The sequence below is a fragment of the Elephantulus edwardii genome, unplaced genomic scaffold, assembly GCF_000299155.1.
Source record: "Elephantulus edwardii isolate Elephantulus edwardi_28Jun2011 unplaced genomic scaffold, EleEdw1.0 scaffold00007, whole genome shotgun sequence".
Lineage (NCBI taxonomy): Eukaryota > Metazoa > Chordata > Mammalia > Macroscelidea > Macroscelididae > Elephantulus > Elephantulus edwardii.
In genome coordinates, this window is record NW_006399757.1 from 28066764 (window position 1) to 28085533 (window position 18770).

The following is an 18770-nucleotide window of genomic DNA, read 5'->3' on the forward strand; positions in this document are numbered from 1 at the left end:
AAGGAACTACCTGGTTTAACCCTTTCCAGGATGAATCTCTTTGTTTTCTTAGCAGTCCATGGTATTCTCAATACTCTTCTCCAGCACAAGAGGAGAGGAGGAGGAGAGAGACGGTGGTCTGTGACTTCCTCTATAGCTAGCTACACTAAATTTGTAGTTCTACCCTCTTAAACCATAAAGAATAATTATCTATTGGTTTAAGCCATGCATGTGTGGTATCTCTGTTATAGAATCATTAGATAATCAAGACACTAGAAATAGGCCCCAAAATCATCAAGTAAGAGCCAACTCATACCTAACTCTCAATCAGATTTTTGAGAAGCTGTAAATATCCCAGGAAAAAATCATCCATTTTTATTTCTCCTGCAAAGTACTGTTGCTTTTGTTGATGTTGTGTAGAGTTGGTAGTGACTCATAGCTGACCCTCCAGCAGGCTTTCCAAAGCTGTAAATTACATGGGAGGAAGTTGACCATCCTTTTCCTTCAGCAGTTTGTGGATTTGAACCATGTGTCATTGGGACTGCAACACAACTTTTTACCACTAGGCCAACAAAACCTCTAGTAGATTTAAAACCAATAGAGAGGTACCTCTTTTGGGCACATAGCACAACTTCAGCTCCCTACATACTATGACACCAGAGCTCCGTCCTAACACTATTGTTGTTATGTTCTCTTGAGTTGACTAAGACTCATGTTGTAGCCTGTAGACTTGGAGCAGACCCACAGTTGACCCTCAAGTGTGTTTTCAGAGGCAGTAAAGTTTGTGGGAGATCACCCATCTTTTTCCCTTGGAGCAGCTGGCAGATTCTAACCATATACCTTCATGATTCCTTACCATTAAGCCACCATATTGACCCAATGAACAACAGATCTGAACCTTATTCTATCCTGTACCATTTTACAATCTCAAATAGGCCCAAACCCATTGTTATAGTCACTCTGTCAATCCATCTTATGGAAGGTCTTCCTCTTTTGCTTCACCTTTCCCAACATGAAGTATTAAATTTTGAACCAGTATTAAGTTCTCTCTACAGATTTATTTGATTCTCAAAATCTCCACCTTTATTCAAACTCCAATAATACAAACAATTAATGGAGACCACACTGAGTTTTGTTTAGGAAGGAAGGATACTTTAAAGAAGGCTCAAACAGAACCACTGTATCTTCTCTACTGCACACTTATCTTCTTTTAAAACAACATCATGTTTTACCTTTCCATTTTCAAATTGGAAGTCATGAATTGTTATCTGTCTCCACATTCAAATGCTAAGATGGTCTCATTGCCATAGTTCCGTAAGCAAAGGCCTCTGGATTATTATAAAGCTAGGAGGTTATGATGTACAGTTTAAGCTAATGAAGGCAGGTTTCCAGTCAGGATGTGGAGTCACTCCCTGTGGTGAGGCTGTTAAATGGCCAGGAATGAGACATGTCTATAATTAGAGAAGCATTAGGCGTTAGTGATCCCCAGCGACCAGGGAGCCTGTGCCCAATGGACCAGTCAGACTGACTGGCTACACACTCAAAGCTATTTCCTTCATCATTCAAAGTCAGAGGCAATGTAATGAGGATTGGGCTAACAAATTCCATTGAGTCAAAGCTATGCTTTCAAAGGAAATAAGCTTTTAGGAAAATAGGCTTAAAAATTGCATATACTTAGAACACAACCAAAATAAACAGAAAAACATAGTATATATTACAGGAGTTGAATAAAATAAATGAAGAACAAACCTTGAAATACTGAGTAGCAAATCACATAGTATTATTTTACTATTGTCCTCCCTATTCAGTTGAAAATAGAAGATGCAAAAAGGCTGTACAAAGTCATTACATCTTTGGATGTTGCCATAAGCCAGAATAGACAGGACTGGAAACTAAGAACAATGACAAAAACACCAAACATTTGTTAAAAGTTAAGACATTGCTCAATGTAACCGACTTCTGTATTATCAGGAAGGTTAGCAATCGGAGAATGTTTGGAATATGTGATTTCTACAAAAGATCACAGAAATGCTTGTCTACCTGTATTGCCTTAGAAACAAAACAGAGGATGAGAAGCAGAATTATTATAATCACTACTACTATTAATATAAATGCTTATGTGTACTTTTGCCTTATTTAATTTTCTGTTCTTTGTCTTACTTAATCCACAGTTCCACCCAGTGAATTGGTGAATCATCTTACTCATATTTACATATGTGAAAAATTATTAACAGAGAGATTGAATGACTATAAATGCCTCTCTTGGAATCCAGTTATTTCTGTCTACAAAGGATGTGTTCCTAATAGCTGCATGTTAAAGCTTTCTCCACTATTTCAAAGTTGTTAGTGTCAGAAAAGCCAGGATTAGGATCTAGATTCCTTGTTGCTAAACCTCTATTCTTGCTTGTAGATTAGGCAGTAAATTCTGAATTTGTTTCTCTGAATCCATTTGCTTGGATTTGCAGAAATAAAATCCTCTATCAGAAATGGAGTTCAACTAATATTTATTACTGGATACTAGTGGACTTTACTTTTTAACGTATTTATATGTTTTACTTAAAGGGAGCTCTGAATTTGAGTATTGAGTTTTCTGGTGGTGTAGTCCATAGAGGTTTGCACTGTTAACCCAAAAGGGGTACTTCTCTTGTGGTTCAAATTCACCAGTGGATCTGCAGGAGAAAAAATGGCAATCTCATCCTATGCTATTTACAACTTCCAAAACCTGCTGGTGGGTCAGCAATGAGTCAGTTCTTGCTCACTGATAATAAATTGTGTTGAGTTGATATTTCATCTGTTTAGTTCACTACTTTTTCTTCAATGAACTAGAGCAATGCCTGGAACATAGATAGTGCTTTGCAAACACTTGCTAAAATGAATGTATAGTATGCACATGCAATGTGCTCTGAGTCATAGTTTTAAGAAAATAGGGAAGTACAAGACTTTTGCTATGTTGTTGTTGTTGTTATGTGTCGTCGAGTCGTTTGTGACTCATAGTGACCCTATGCACAACAGCCCTAAACCGTGCTCTATCCTGTGCCAATCTCATTGCCTCTGACACACCCATCCCGAGTACCCCAGTCACTGTATCAATCCACCTCATAGAGCAGCTTCCCCTCCTGCGCTGTCCCTCTAATCTACCCAGCATGATGTCCCTCTCTAAAGACCTGTCTCTCCTTAAAACATGTCCAAAGTATGTCAGGTGAAGCCCCAGAATCCTTGCCTCCAAGGAGCAGCCTGGTTTAATCCTCTCTAGGGTGAATCTGTTTGTTTTCTTGGCAGTCCGTGGTACATTCAATACTCTTCTCCAGCACCACAGCTCAAAGGCGTCAATTCTCCTTCTATCCTCCCTAGTCATTGTCCAACTCTCTGATGCATAACAAGCGATTGCAAAAACCATGGCCTGTACCAGGCGCACCTTAGTCTCCAGAGAGACACACTGTTGCTCTTGAGTACTTTAGAGAGGCCCCTAACCGCAGACTTTCCCATCGCAATACGTTTTTTTATTTCCTGGCTACTGGTGCCAAGGGTGTTGACCGTGGAGCCGAGCAAACTGAAGCTGTGAACAATCTCAATCTCTTCGCCATCCATCCTGATGCTACCGACTGCTCCAGTGGTGAGAATTTTTGTCTTCTTGACATTGAGCCTCAGTCTATATTGAAGGCTGCAGTCCTTGACCCTCTGCAGTAAGTGTGAGGTCCTCCTCAGTTTCAGCGAACATTTTCTACTTTTAGTAAACAATCATGACTGACCATGAAAATAAAAAAAAAATTATTAAACTACAATTAAAGAAAGAAAAATGGGTAGAAGAGTGTGAATTAAGGCACTTTGGGAGTGTTCTTTTTGAAGTAATGACGTGTATGTAGCATAAATATCAAAAACAGTTTCAAAATCATTGTAAAGAAGGCATCTGACCTCCTGTAACTTCATCAGAGGGTAAGAGAATCACCAAGAGCATCAAAATCCCCAAACTGATTCATATGAGGTCAGACATGCCTCTATTCTCCAATATTTTTACCAATTCTGGTGTCAATTGTTCCTCTCTTGATATTTTCTACTTCTCTGTTGGATTTGATATATTCTTGCAATAGCCACACAAGACCTACAGGAAACACTTCCAGTTTATTGGGGTTTATTATGGAAATAACAGGTAAAAATTTAGCATCGGGGTGCTCAGTATGCGATTCCCTAAAGAGAACTTTTTTCCACACATGCCATAATAAGGCAGACTTCTCTTTAGCTCTTATTCCCGTACCTTCTTTTCTTGCTCCATTGGTTGTGTAAAAAGAGCAAGAGCCATGGGGGGCTGGGGGTGAATGGCCATAACTGACCTTTACCAACTTCACAAGGGAAACTGTCCCTGTGAATAACATCAACAACCCAAAACCAATTCCCTTGAGGTCAGATATGCCCCCACGCCCCATGCTTCTTTCTGTGCCTCTTTTTACTCATGTCAGCATCAATCTAACTGTTTTACTGGGTCCAAAATCTGACATGATAGATCACAGACCACACAAGACCATAATGAGAATGTCATTATGATGATAATTCAGGTGAGTAGCAAAATACAATCAGGAGAACTTATGAAATGTGCTTACAGGTACCTCAGCATTTAGCTTTGTGTATTTAGACCAATGTTACAAAGCTTTCCATCTTGGCTCTTCCCTTCATCCTACAAGCTCTCCAGTAAATGTGGGCAAAGGTTCTTAGCTCCAGTTCCATGGTGTAGCAGTCTCGCAGTCCAGTCTGTCTCATGTTAAGTTTCTGAGTCTTCACTGTAGTTGCTATGGCTGCTTCTCCTTATTCTGGCTGCCGTAAGAATCTCTGATTCCCAAGCACGTGCTACATTCTCCTGTTTCTTTACTAGTAAAAAAGGTTTTTGCAATTCTGCTGCTGGATCCACTTACTATAATGGTGAAACTAGCCATTCTCTTATGGACTGGTGTGAAAAGAGCAAAGGTTGTATAGGGACAGCCACATCTGACATTTACCAACTTCACAAAGGAGAATTGTATCAATCAACACCACCAAGCCAATTCCCATGAGGTCAGAAATGTCCCACATGTTCCCATACCTCTTTTTACTCATTTCAAAATCTTACTGCTTTGTTGTTGTTATTGTTAAGTGCCGTTGAGTCGTAGGTGACTCATAGCAACCCTATGAAGGAGAGTCCTCCACGCTTGGGTGTCTCTCATCCTCTCTCCACGTTCATAGGTTTTTCCGGAGGCAAGCTATTATGGAAGTGGGTGCCACTCCTCCTTCCAAGCTCGTTTTAATCGGGGAGCTCCACCCCACTCTCTGTCCGCATTGGGTAACTAACCATTGACGCATTTGACACATCAGTGTCACAGTGTTCAGCCTCACAGCAACCACAAGTTACCGCTGTATGGCAACTTGTACACCAGGGCTATACGACCTAGAGGAATGTCTGAACAAAAACAATGAAAGACAGGCCCAAGGGCCGTGGATTAAAAGTCACCTACCTTTGGCTTGGTAACATCGCTTTTCTGTCCACTGGGCCAGCTGATCTCTCTCTCTATGTTGATGTTATTGTTGTTAAGTGCCATAGAGTCGCAGGAGTCTCATAGAGACCCTATGAAGGAGAGTTCTCAACACTTGGGTGTCTCTTATCCTCTCTCCAGGTTCATAGGGTTTCTGGAGGCAAGCTATTATGGAAGTGGATGCCACTCCTTCTTCCAAGCTTGTCTTAATCAGGGAGCTCCACCCCACTCTCTGTCCACATTGAGTAACCAACCATTAACACATTTGAAATGTAAGTGTCACAGTGTTCAGCCTCACAGCAACCACAAATTACCACTGTATGGCAACTTGTACACCAGGGCTAGGGAAGTTAAAAAAAGTTATAATCTGGCTTAGTAACAGAATACAGTCAGGACAGCTTCCAAAATGTACTCACAGGCACCTCAGCTTTGCGCCTCATGGCCAGTATCACAAAATTCTCAGTCCTGCCAATACTGGCTCTTCTCTTGCGACTAAGTTGTCCAACAAATTTGAGCAAAGACCCTTAGTATAGCTCTGGTTCTGTCCATGGGGAGCAGGAGTCCTAAAGTCTACTCCATCTCGTGTCAAGTTTCTTGTTCCCTGCTGTGGCTATTATGATTATTGCTCTAGTCCTGAAGGAGAAGTTAAATTATCTTGCTTGCTTTTTCTCTGCTATTGGGAAAAGACTCTTCTTCTGTTGCTGGATTGCTCATTTTAATGGCAAGACTAGCCTTTGTGGGTTGGTGAGATAGCCAAACCTCTTGTGGGTAGGCTAACACATCCTATTTGCATATTACCACCCATCGTTAGGGCAAAGTCAAGCAATGGTTAGGAAAGCCACTTTGAATAAACCTTTAGCTCCATAATTAGCAAGACTAATCAATCCTCTTTGAATAAGCCAACATTCCCTATTTTTATACTCCCTCCCATCCAGGTAGCAAAGTTAGGCAATTGCTAAGGAAGCCATTTTGAACAATGAACCTGTAGCACCACAGGCTAAGAACCCCATTCTAATATTTGGCATTGGTCTCTCCTGATCCTGCTGTTTCTAATGCCATCATTTCTCTACTGCTTCTTTTTGTCCTGGCTCCAGTGCTGTTCATCTTAATACATCGTCTGAAGTAAGGGGCTTCAGTTCAGTAATTTCAAGTCCAAAGAATGCATTCCTAACTCATTTTTATTGATGGCGCTTAGATTTTCTTTTTCCTGCTTCTTGAATGATTTATTTAAAACTTAATGAAATAGCAAGACTGACCAATCTCCACATTAATATTTTGTATAGATTCAGTCCATATCCTATTCTTTTGGGGGGCCACATACATATTTGCATTGATCTACCCAGTCATTTATTAACTAACGAAAACCATGGCCAAAAGGGCTAGACAACCTCATAAAATACACTGCAACACTGATATAAATAAGTAGAGGGCAGGGAGTCCAGGAAGAAAACAAAACAAAAAACAAACTTCAAACAAATGCAAAGACTCTAAGAGAGTTCTGGTGGCCTAGTGGTAAAAATCTGTACTGCAATCCCAAAGGCACATGGTTCAAATCTACCTGCTGCTCCAAAAAAGAAGAAAGGGCAATCTTCTTCCATGCAATTAACTGCCGCTGAAAACCCATTGAAGAAACTGCTATGAGTAGGTTCTGACTTCATGGTACACACATCAACCACATGACTCAAAGGCAAGAAAATGATTGGTGGATTTGAAAGAAAGGTGTGATTAGAGATCCGTGATGCTTGAAAGGCAAGATCACAAAAGAAATGAACAAACCAATGAGGATAGTGCTTTTCTTCTCTGCAGCATTTTAAAAAGTAATATTGATTCAGTTGTCCTAGGACTCTAACAAGAATATTTTTAATAACTAAAAATCAAATTTACATATGTTGTTGTTGTTATGTGCCGTCGAGTCGTTTGCGACTCATAGCGACCCTATGTACAACAGCCCTAAACTGTGCTCTATCCCGTGCCAATCGCATTGCCTCTGACACACCCATCCTGATTGCCCCAGTCGCTGAATCAATCCACCTCATAGAGGGTCTTCCCCTCCTGGGCTGTCCCTCTACTCTACCCAGCATGATGTCCCTCTCCAAGGACCTGTCTCTCCTTATAACATGTCCAAAGTATGTCAGGCGAAGCCCCAGAATCCTTGTCTCCAAGGAGCAGCCTAGTTTAACCCTCTCTAGGATGAATCTGTTTGTTTTCTTGGCAGTCCATGGTACATTCAATACTCTTCTCCAGCACCACAGCTCAAAGGCGTCAATTCTCCTTCTATCCTCCCTAGTCATTGTCCAACTCTCTGATGCATAACAAGTGATTGCAAAAACCATGGCCTGTATCAGGCGCACCTTAGCCTCCAGAGAGACACACTGTTGCTCTTGAGTACTTTAGAGAGGTCCCTAACTGCAGACTTTCCCATCGCAACACATATTTTGATTTCCTGGCTATTGGTACCAAGAGTGTTGACCTTGGAGCAGAGCAAATTGAAGCTGTGAACACTCTCAATCTCTTCGCTATCCATCCTGATGCTACCTATTGGTCCGATGGTGAGAATTTTTGTCTTCTTGACATTGAGCCTCAGTCCATACTGAAGGCTGCAGTCCTTGACCCTCTGCAGTAAGTGCATGAGGTCCTCCTCAGTTTCAGTGAGCAAGGTTGTGTCATTCTGCATAATGCAGATTGTTGATAGATTGTCCACCAATCCTAACGCCACGCTTCTCCTCATAGAGCCCAGCCTCTTGGATAATCTGCTCTGCATACAGGTTGAAAAGGTATGGAGATAGAATGCATCCCTGGTGTACACCTTCCCAATTTTGAACCATGTAGTGTTGCCCTGCTCTGTTCTGATGACTGCCTCTTGGTCCAAGTATAGGTTTCACATTAGCACGATTAATGTTCTGGAATTCCCATTCTTCTCAGAGTCAGCCACAGTTTGTTATGATCCACGCAGTCAAATGCCTTTGCATAATCAATTAAACACAGATAGACATTCTTCTGGTATTCTCTGCTTTCAGCTAAGATCCATCTAACATCAGCTATAATATCCCTAGTACCACGACCCCTTCTAAACCTAGCCTGGACTTCTGGCAGTTCTCTGCTGATGTACTGTTCCAGTCGTTTTTGGATAATCTTCAGTAGAATCTTGCTTGCATGTGAAATCAATGATATAGTTCTGTAGTTTCCACACTCAGTTGGGTCGCCGTTCTTTGGGATAGGAACAAATATAGACCTCTTCCAGTCAGTTGGCCAAGTGGTTGTTCTCCAGATTTCTTGGCACAACTTGGCGAGCACATCCATGGCAGCATCTGTTAGCTGAAATATGTCAATTGGTATACCATCTATTCCGGGGGCCTTATTTTTTACTATTTCCTTCAAAGCAGCTTGAACTTCTTCCTTCATCACCATAGGCTCTGGCTCAAATGCTATTTCATTAAATTCTTCTGTGTCTGCCAATTCCTTTTGGTACAATGACTCAGTATATTCCTTCCATCTTCTGTTGATACCTTCTGGATCATTTAACATTCTGCCTAAAGCATCCTTGATTATAGCAACTCGAGGTTTGAATTTGCTCTTCTGTTCCTTGTGTTTAAGAAATGCTGAACGAGTTCGGCCCTTTTGATTTTCTGATTCTAGCTCCTCGCACATTTCATTGTAGTATTTTGCTTTGTCATTCCGAGGAGCCTTTTGGAATCTTCTGTTCAGGTCTTTAGTGTCTTGGATTCTTCCTTGTGCTTTGGCTTCTCTACGTTTCAGTGCAATCTTCAGAGTTTCTTTTGACATCCATTTTGGTCTTTTCTTCCTCTTCTGTCTTTGTAATGACCGTTTGCACTCTTCCTGAAGGATACATATACTTACAATAAGTTCTGTTGTGATTCCCTGGAAGCCATAATAGAAAAATGTTTAGAGTTTGATAAAGAGGTTAAATGGGAAGCAGTAGAGTCCTTTTTATGAGGCTGGTTTCTCAGATGTTCACCAGTTTGTTCACAATGAAGTCACATAATCCAATGAGAAAAGCAATATGTGTCCTCTCTTCTTGAAAATCACTTTATAACTGAAGATTCTTTGTTAATGATACTGGTCTTGCTATTTTATCATATATATTAACAAATTCTTTCAAAATGTATTTGTAATTAACTAGGGTATGTATAGATTGAATAATGAAATGTAGTATTTTATATTTAGATGTTACGTAAATAAACAAATAGCCATACAAATAAGATACATTGGTTATGGTTTGTTAGGCACCATCGAATCAAACGAGACTCATAGCAATGATATGAACAACAGATCTAAACCTTAGATAGCCTGTGCTATCTGTTCAACTCATTATTTTGGGAGCTTTATTCAAACAAGCTAATAGAAGCTAATTATGTGTACATTGGGGGTAGATGGGAGATGAATATATTATTTTTATCAGCTTCCCTTTATTTCCCTTCCCAAGAACAATCTTGCTCATTTATTTTAATGTTTTCAGTTGTTCTTAACCATGATTTTATGTTCTTGTTACTTCCATTTAAAAAATCCTTCTTCATTAGATTACTGGGGTGGGGGAAGGAGTTCTTTTAAATATTTAAAAGAAAGCATCCTGTGTTACCAGTCTGATTGTCAATTATACTGAACTTTTGTATGAGGAAATATAGATCAATAGTAAAACCACAGAAAACACAGTCCCAGGGGCCTCTCCTTAAATGGGTGTGGTTTCCTTCCAGGCAGAGCCTTAATAGACCTGTCAGGCAATCCTAATCACTGAAGTTTGCTGATACAGCTCACCCATCACAATTTACTTCACAGCCTTACTCCATTGAAGACTTTGATTTACTGCTAATTAGGGTAGCCCTGTTTCCTCGGGCACAAACATCATAACAAGTGATGATGTAACTCCAAACCAGGTTTTTTGTGATAAGTCAGTGGAAGTCAAGGGGATAGAGAGGTATTATTTTCTCTGTGAAATACACAACAGCACTTTTGTAGATTGAGTGATAGCATTGAAGGAACTTCTTAAGATTAAAGAGATCAAGCAACAGACAGGAAATTATTCCGATTACTAAACCAGCCTGAGGTTTGTTAAAAAAATAAGATAAATCTAGGCTCTGATGCATTGTCAGACAAACTATAAACAAACAGGTATAGAATTGCTATCACTCTTCAGAAAGTGTACTTGCCCATTTGTTTGGGAATTGAAGCAGACATTACAAGCTGGTTACAAATATGGATTCATTTGGGGTGGGGGGGCGGGGGGGGAACCAAAACAAATAAAACAAAGACATGGAATGTGACTTATGTCATTCCCACAGGTAAGCATTTGAATATGGACCACAAGGAGAGCAACTCAACAGCCTTCAAGTGTCTAAGTATAAAAGGCACAAATTCTGTGGTTAAAAATTCTCTTAGCCATTGTATTTATATCACTCAAAATTCCCAAGGTTACAAGTTACTGTTTTTAGATATCCTCATTTTAGGGTTACCAATTTTATCTAATGGTCTGGGTTATTTGGGGTAGGGGAGCTTGAATTTTGGAAGAGTACTATTATGTTCTCTCTTTTGCCCCTTTTCAGAAGACAGGAATAAGAATGTCTACAGGTGACTCTAATAAATGTTTTATAGAAAAGTCATTCAAAAATTTCTATTCTTGGGGGAAAACATAATTTGTACAATTTGTAAAGTGACCGTGAAAAACTCGTTTCTCTAAAACACATCCAGTCTTATAAACATGTTAGGGAGCTCTGATGTATCAGTCCATAGGACATTGCAATGCTAATCCAAAAGCCACACCTCTCTGGTGATTCAAAAATACCAGCTGACACAAAGGAGAAAGATCCAAGGGAGAAAGATTCATGGACAGTCTTCTCCCTTGGGATTTATTGAGTTTTTTTGTTTGTTTTTTTTTTTGGAAGCTGCTGGATGTTTAGCTAGGAGTGGGCTCCAACGTGTTAGAAACGAGTTTTGAGAAAACTCACCGAGAAATTGCCCAGAAAGTAAAATGAACTTGGAAATGTCTATTTAGTGGTCCAGGTAGGAGACAAGAAATGTAAAAAAGATGTGAAATGCATCTATCAGAACCCTCAAAATTCTACTTTCCTTTCTCAAAACAGAATCTAACCCTAAATGAAGAAATCAGGGCCTACTTAAATTAATTTAAATAATGAATCCTAAAAAAACCAGAACTCAAGCTTCTATTTCAAGATGTGTCTATTTATAAATTATTACTGAGAACTTATAGTCTTCAAAAAAATTTTAAAATTTATTATTAATTTCAATGAAAGTTTACAGAGACTTTGGATTTCCATTCATTCATTGTTGCACTTTTCTCCACTCTCAACCCTCCCCACTAGTACACTACCCTCTTGGAAAAGTAAAAGAAAAATTCTTTCTTTGTTTTACACACCACCACCCCCCCCCATGTCCACTCCACTACACAGCCTTCACTCTGGACTCCTGTCATGGCAAAAATACCTAATTGCATATCCCTTTTAAATACTTTTCTCCCTCATCTTTTTCAATGAAGTATACATTATTGAGCCCATCTTTCTCAGTCTCTCCCCAACCCCAAAGTTGGTCCTGTTTCACAACAGTGGCACCATGCAGTATTTGTCCTTTTGTGACTGAGATACTTCACTCAGCATAATGTCCTCCTGGGTCACCGATTTTGAATAATTTTGCATGAGTTCTTTGTTTTTCAATACAGTATAGTATTCCATTGTGTGACTTTACCATAGCTTCTCTATCCATTCGTTTGTTGATGGGCACTTAGGTTGTTTCCAACTCCTTGCTATTGTGAACAAAGCTGCAATAAACATGTGTGTGCATATATCTGCTTGGATGTCAGTTATGGTCTCTTTGGGGTATATTCCCAGTAGTAGAATTGCTGGGTCAAATGGTATCTCTATAAGCAAGTTTTTGAGAAAGCACCATACTGCCTTCCACAGTGGTTGCACCATTTTACACTCCCACCAACAGTGAATAAGAGTTACAGTTACTCCACAACCTTGCCAGCATTTGTTGCTTGCTGTTTTGTTAAATTTTGCTATTCTGACAAGGATGAGATGATAGCTCAAAGTTGTTTTAATTTGCATCTCTCTTAGAACTAGGGATTTTGAACATTTCTTCATGTGCTTGTTAGCCATCTGAACGTCTTCTTTAGTGAAGTGTCTGTTCATATCCTGTTCCCATTTTTCTATTGGATTGTTTACCTTTATCTTGTTGTGGTGCTCAAGTATTTTATAAATTCTGGATATAAGTCCCTTATCTGATATGTCATTACCAAATACTTTTTCCCAGTCTGTGGTTTCCCTCTTTACCCTATTTAGAAGTTTTTGGATGTTCATGGGGATATGATTCTTAGAAGATCCCATTCATGTATTTTATCTTCTCCTGGTTATAGAACTTCAAAATATTTTATAGATATATATGATACAGACAATGCACTAGAAAAATGGGAAAATTGGAAAATAAAGGTCATAAAATATGGCTCAAAATTTGATGGCAGTTGAAAACAAACAAAAAATTTGAATACAACTGATTGCTTTATTTTTAAAAATACTGAACTAAACAACTCAGTTTTATAATCACGAATAAAATATATAATAAATAAAACATTATTGAAAGGACTCTAGTAGATCTGAAAGCAGTTGTAATTTGTTTTAATACAGAGAGGAAGAGAGTTTATTTAAGGCTATCTTTCTGTTACAGAACAAATACAGTCTTATGAAGTATCTAAATTGTTACATATGATGGAAAATAAATCTCTGACATTCAGATTCATCTGAGTCTCAAATTTTCCCACCAAAGTACCCAAAATTGGTAACCAAATTAGAAAATACTTCTACTCTAGAAGCTTCTAGAAATAATACTTGGAATTTTTTTTAATGACTTAATTTTTAAGCACATATTTTTCAAACGGTGTTTGGATTTTGTACATTATTCTCTAGTATAATTGTTTTGTTATAATTTACCACCTTCCCAAATTGATATGGTAAAATGGGCCCTTGATGAAGATGTGCCATGTTGAAAGTAGCACGCATTTTGGTCCAAGTTAATACAGTTCCGTATATTCCAATTTAAGAGAATGGTGTTAAACTGATAGAACTTTTTGTCCAGAAAAATAATAATACACTATAAAACTGATTTTTTAAAAAAAAAAAAACAAAACAAAACTGATTTTTATAGCATTTGGGGGGGGGGAATGTGTTCAGATTGGCTTTTTTTAGGTTCATTCCAGACTAGAAACTGCAGGACTCTAAGTTGTAACCAAACCCACATTTGTTATATGAACTTGAACAAGCCAAGCAGGCTGTGGCCATGATTATGTATACAAACCGCCTACACTGGGTGTCATGCCAAGGTCAGTGTGTTTATTCTAGACATTTCTGTTATACATGTGGAATGCCACACAGTTGTTCTGGGCATGGCAGTTGGAGTAGATGCCAGCAAAATGGTAATGAACAGACTACCAGAAACAGACTGATTATATAGACCAAACAGAAGCAATTACGAGAATGAATTCAGTAAACAAATGCCTTTTTTCACAAAGACTTTCGTAGATTGTATGAACTATATAAATGATCATATAATTGTGATGATTATTAAAATTTCCAATATATTTTAGATGAAAAGATATTATTTAGATAGGAATATTCATGAGTGGACAATAAAATTTTTTAAATTGGTTTTCAACCAATTTGTCAAAGGTTCTCTAGTTAAGGGACAAATATATAAAGGGATTGATATATATAGCTTGTACTAAATTGATAAAAGTATAACATCAAACATATCTCTGTTGTTCAGTGTTATCTAGTGAAATACGACTCGTAGAGTGACCCTATGAACAACAGACTTGAATTCTCTCCTATCCTGTGCCATCCTCAACATCTCTGATACGACTTGAGCCCATTACAACAATCAGTGTTTAGCTTGTTTAGGTCTTCCTCTCTTTTGCTGACCCTTCACCTTTCCAAGCATCATGTCTCTCTCCAAGGAATACCCTTTTGTGGCAACAAGTCCAAGATATGTGAGACAAAGCTTTGCCATTTTGCCTCCAAGGAGAAAACCTCTGTGCTTTCTCTAAGATATATGTTTATTCTTCGAGCAGAATATCTAGTACACTTCTCCAACACCACAATTCAGAGGCAGTAATTTTTCTTCTGTCATCCTTATTCACTGTTCAGCCCCCAGATGCATTGGAAGTGATTGGGAAGACAGTGGCCTTATCAGGCAAACCTTAACCCTCAAATTAACATCTTTGTTCCTTACTAATTTGGAGAGGTCCTTGTCTACAGACTTTCTCAATGCAATATCTCCCATCCACTCATACCAAGTGTGTTGACTATGGATCCAAGTAAGATTAATTAGTTAATAATTTCAATATTTTCTTCATCTATCGACCCTCTATGAGGTGGATTGATTCAGTGACTGCGGTACTAGGGATGGGTTTGTCAGAGGCAATGAGATTGGCACAGGATAGAGCACGGTTTAGGGCTGTTGTACCTAGGGTCGCTATGAGTCGCAAATGACTCGATGGCACATAACAACAACAACAAACAACATCATGTTGCTACCTATCAGGCCAATGGTGAGGATTTTTGTTTTCTTGATGTTAAGACATAATCCATATTGATGACTATAGTCTGATTTTTTTTACAGCAAATACTTCAAGTCCTCTTCACTTTCAACTAGCAAGGTTGAGTTATCTGAATAATGCAGATCATTGATGATTCTTCCTCTGATTCTACTGACACATTTTTCTTCATAGATTCAACTTCTCAAAATTTGCTCAGCAAATGTTTTGAATTGATGTGGAAACAGGATACAATCCTGATGCACACCTTAGGTGATTTCAAGGAATTTAAGGGTCCTGGAATTTCTCATTCTTCTCTTTATGCATTACAACTTCCAACTTTCCTAGATCCATCATTTTTACATTCTTTGTTCCAACTATTAAAGGATATTTGTCCCTGTTTCTTTTCATCTTTGAGTGCCATCCGAGAAATATATCTTGTAGAAAGTGTAACCAGGGTGCCCGTTCAAAGCAAGGATGGTGAAGCTTTGCCTCACATTCTTCAGTCCTTGGAAAAAAAGATATCATGCTTGGAAAGGTAGATGGTCAGCAAAAGAGAGGAAGATCTTTAACAAGATCAATTGACACAGTGACTGTAACAATGGCTCAAGGATAGCAGAGACGATGAGGATGGTACAGAATAGGTCAGGGTTCAAGTCTGTTGTTAGTCAGATCTCTGAGTCACAGTCAACTGGATGGGCACATAACACTAGATGTTTTTACATACAATGAAGATTTGTTATAGTATTTATGAAGAGCGTTGCATTAGTCTGAGATTTTTCTTATTTCCAGGTAATTTAATACCTTAAAAGTGGAAATTTAATACATTTTTATTCCTTCTCACCTCAACTCATTGTTTTTGAATTGGAACGAATTCTTAACTGGCCCTCTGGTAGATTTTTAAAGGCTATAAATCACAAGGGAGGAAATTACTCAGCGTTCTCCAATGGAGAATCACCAGAAAGGTATCACCTTTGGATTAGCAGCACAACTCTCTACAGACTACATAACTAGAATATGAATTGAGAGTCATCATACACAGCACAGTGAGTGAAAGAAAGAAATTCTGAAGGATGCTAGAAAAAAACTTAAAAATGTGTGCATTACTTTCTTAGGACAAAGCCTGTCACTTACAAGTATATTTCCAAGTAAAGCAAAGTAGCAATTTAACATATTCCTATATTTCTTCTATGCATATCAATTAAGACTCAGATACATAGAAGAAGGAACTAACTCTACAAGAAAAAAAAACAGATAAAAATTTCTCTAAGTTCTTTGTATTCATTTTCTAAGGTGAAGAGCCACAAAGTAAATGAAATTACATCAATTTAATTTAAATTAGAACAACAGAAGTACCTTTTCTTTAAACTGTTCTGGAGCTAGAAATCTAAATTTAAAGTCTGAGCAGGACCATGATCCATCCAAAATTTCTAGAGAAAAATCATTCTTTGACTCTTTTTAGCTTCCAGTAATTCCTGGAATTGTTTGTATTTCTTGACTTTTAAATGCATTGATCCATTCTTGGGCTTTGTATTTACATGGTGGTATTCCTTCTGTGTGTCTACTTATGTCTTTTCTCAATTTATAAGAATACCATTCAGATTAGATTGTTGTTGTTGTTGTTATGTGTCACAGAGTCGTTTGCAACTCATAGAGACCCTATGTACAAGAGCCCTAAATGCCATTCTATCCTGTGCCAACCTCGCTGTCTCAAACACATTCATTCCCACCACTCCACTCACAGAATCGATCCATCTCATCAAGGGTCTTCCTCTCCTGCGCCATCCCGCCACTCTCCCAAACATGATGTCCCTCTCCAAGGACCAGTCCCTCCTTGCAACATGCCCAAATTATGTCAGACGAAGCTTCAGAATCCTTGACTCCAAAGAGCATTATGTCTTCATCCTCTCCAGGACAAACCTGTTTGTTCTTCTAGCAGTCCATGGTATATTCAACACTCTTCTCTAGCACCACAACTCAAAGGCATCCATTCTCTTTCTATCATCCCTATTCACTGTCCAACTCTCTGATGCATAACACGTAATTGCAAAAACTATAGCCTGGATCAGGCACACCTTAGTCTCCAGCCTGATGTCGTTGCACTTCACTACTCTTGAGAGGTCCCTCACAGCTGACTTTCCCAATGCAATTCATCTCCTGATTTCCTGGCTGCTGTTACCAAGAGTGTTGGCTGTGGAGCCAAGCAAACTAAAACTGATAACTATCTCAATCTCTTCACCATCCATACTGATGCTGTCAATTGGCCCAGTGGTGAGAATCTTTGTTTTCTTGATATTGAGCTTCAATCCATATTGAAGACTGCAGCCCTTGACCTTCTGCAGCAAGCGCTTCAGGTCCTTCTCAGTTTCAGCAAGTAGGGTTGTGTCATCTGCATAACGCAGGTTTTTGACAATTCTTCCACCAATCCTGATGCCACATTCCTCCTCTTACAACCCAGGTCTCGGATGATCTGTTCTGCATACAGATTGAAAAGGTATGGAGACAAAATACATCCCTGATGGACCCCTTTCTTGATTTTGAACCATCCAGTGTCTCCGTGCTCTGTTCCGACGACTGCTTCTTGGTCCAAGTACAGGTTTCGCATTGTTGTTGTTGTTGTTGTTGTTGTTAAGTGCTGTCGAGTCGAAGGCGACTCATAGCGACTCTATGAAGGACAGTCCTCGATGCTTGGGTGCCTTTCATCCTCTCTCCAGGTTCATAGGGTTTCCGGAGGCAAGCTATTATGGAAGTGGATGCCACTCCTCCTTCCAAGCTTGTTTAATCGGGGAGCTCCACCCCACTCTCTGTCCGCATTGGGTAGCCTACGATTAACGTATTTGACACATCCGTGTCACAGTGTTCAGCCTCACAGCAACCACAAGTGACCGCGGGACGGCAACTTGTACACCAGGGCTATACGACCTAGAGGAATGTGAATAAAAACAATGAAAGACTGGCCGGAGGGCCACAAACTAAAAGTCACCCACCTTTGTCTTGGTCACATCATTTTCTCTTCACTGGGCCAGCTGATCTCTCTCTCTCTCTGTTGATGTTATTGTTGTTACTGCTTTCGAGTCGCAGGCGACTCATAGGGACCCTATGAAGGAGAGTCCTTGACGCTTCGGTGTCTTTCATCCTCTCTCTAGGTTTCCCATTAGCACAATCAAATGTTCTGGGATTCCCATTCTTCTTAGCGTCAGCCACAGCTTGTTGTGATCCACACAGTCAAAAGCCTTTGCATAGTCAATGAAGCACAGATAGACATTCTTCTGGTATTCTCTGCTTTCTGCCAAGATCCATCTTACATTAGCTATAATATCCCTAGTACCACGACCTCTTCTAAATGCAGCCTGCACATCTGGAAGTTCTCTGTTGACATATTATTCAGATTAGATTAAATATAACAAATAATCTTCTGACAGAGACTAGGCTCTTACTCATGTAGACAGTCTTTTGGGATCTTAAGATTGTTCATTTTAACAGAACAGACTGTCCATCTTTCTCCCTTAAAGTACCTGATGGATTCCAAACACCAACCTTGGTTAGTGCTTGAATATATAGCTTGTTACGCCACTAGGGTTCTTGCACATTGGATCCGCACTACTCCAGTAAAAACTCATGTTAATTGACAGTATCTTGAAAGATTTTCTTTTGAAGCAAGGTTATAGTCACAGGTATCAGAGTTGAAGAATTCAAAATACCTTTTGAAGGCACACAATTCAACTCATAAAAACATC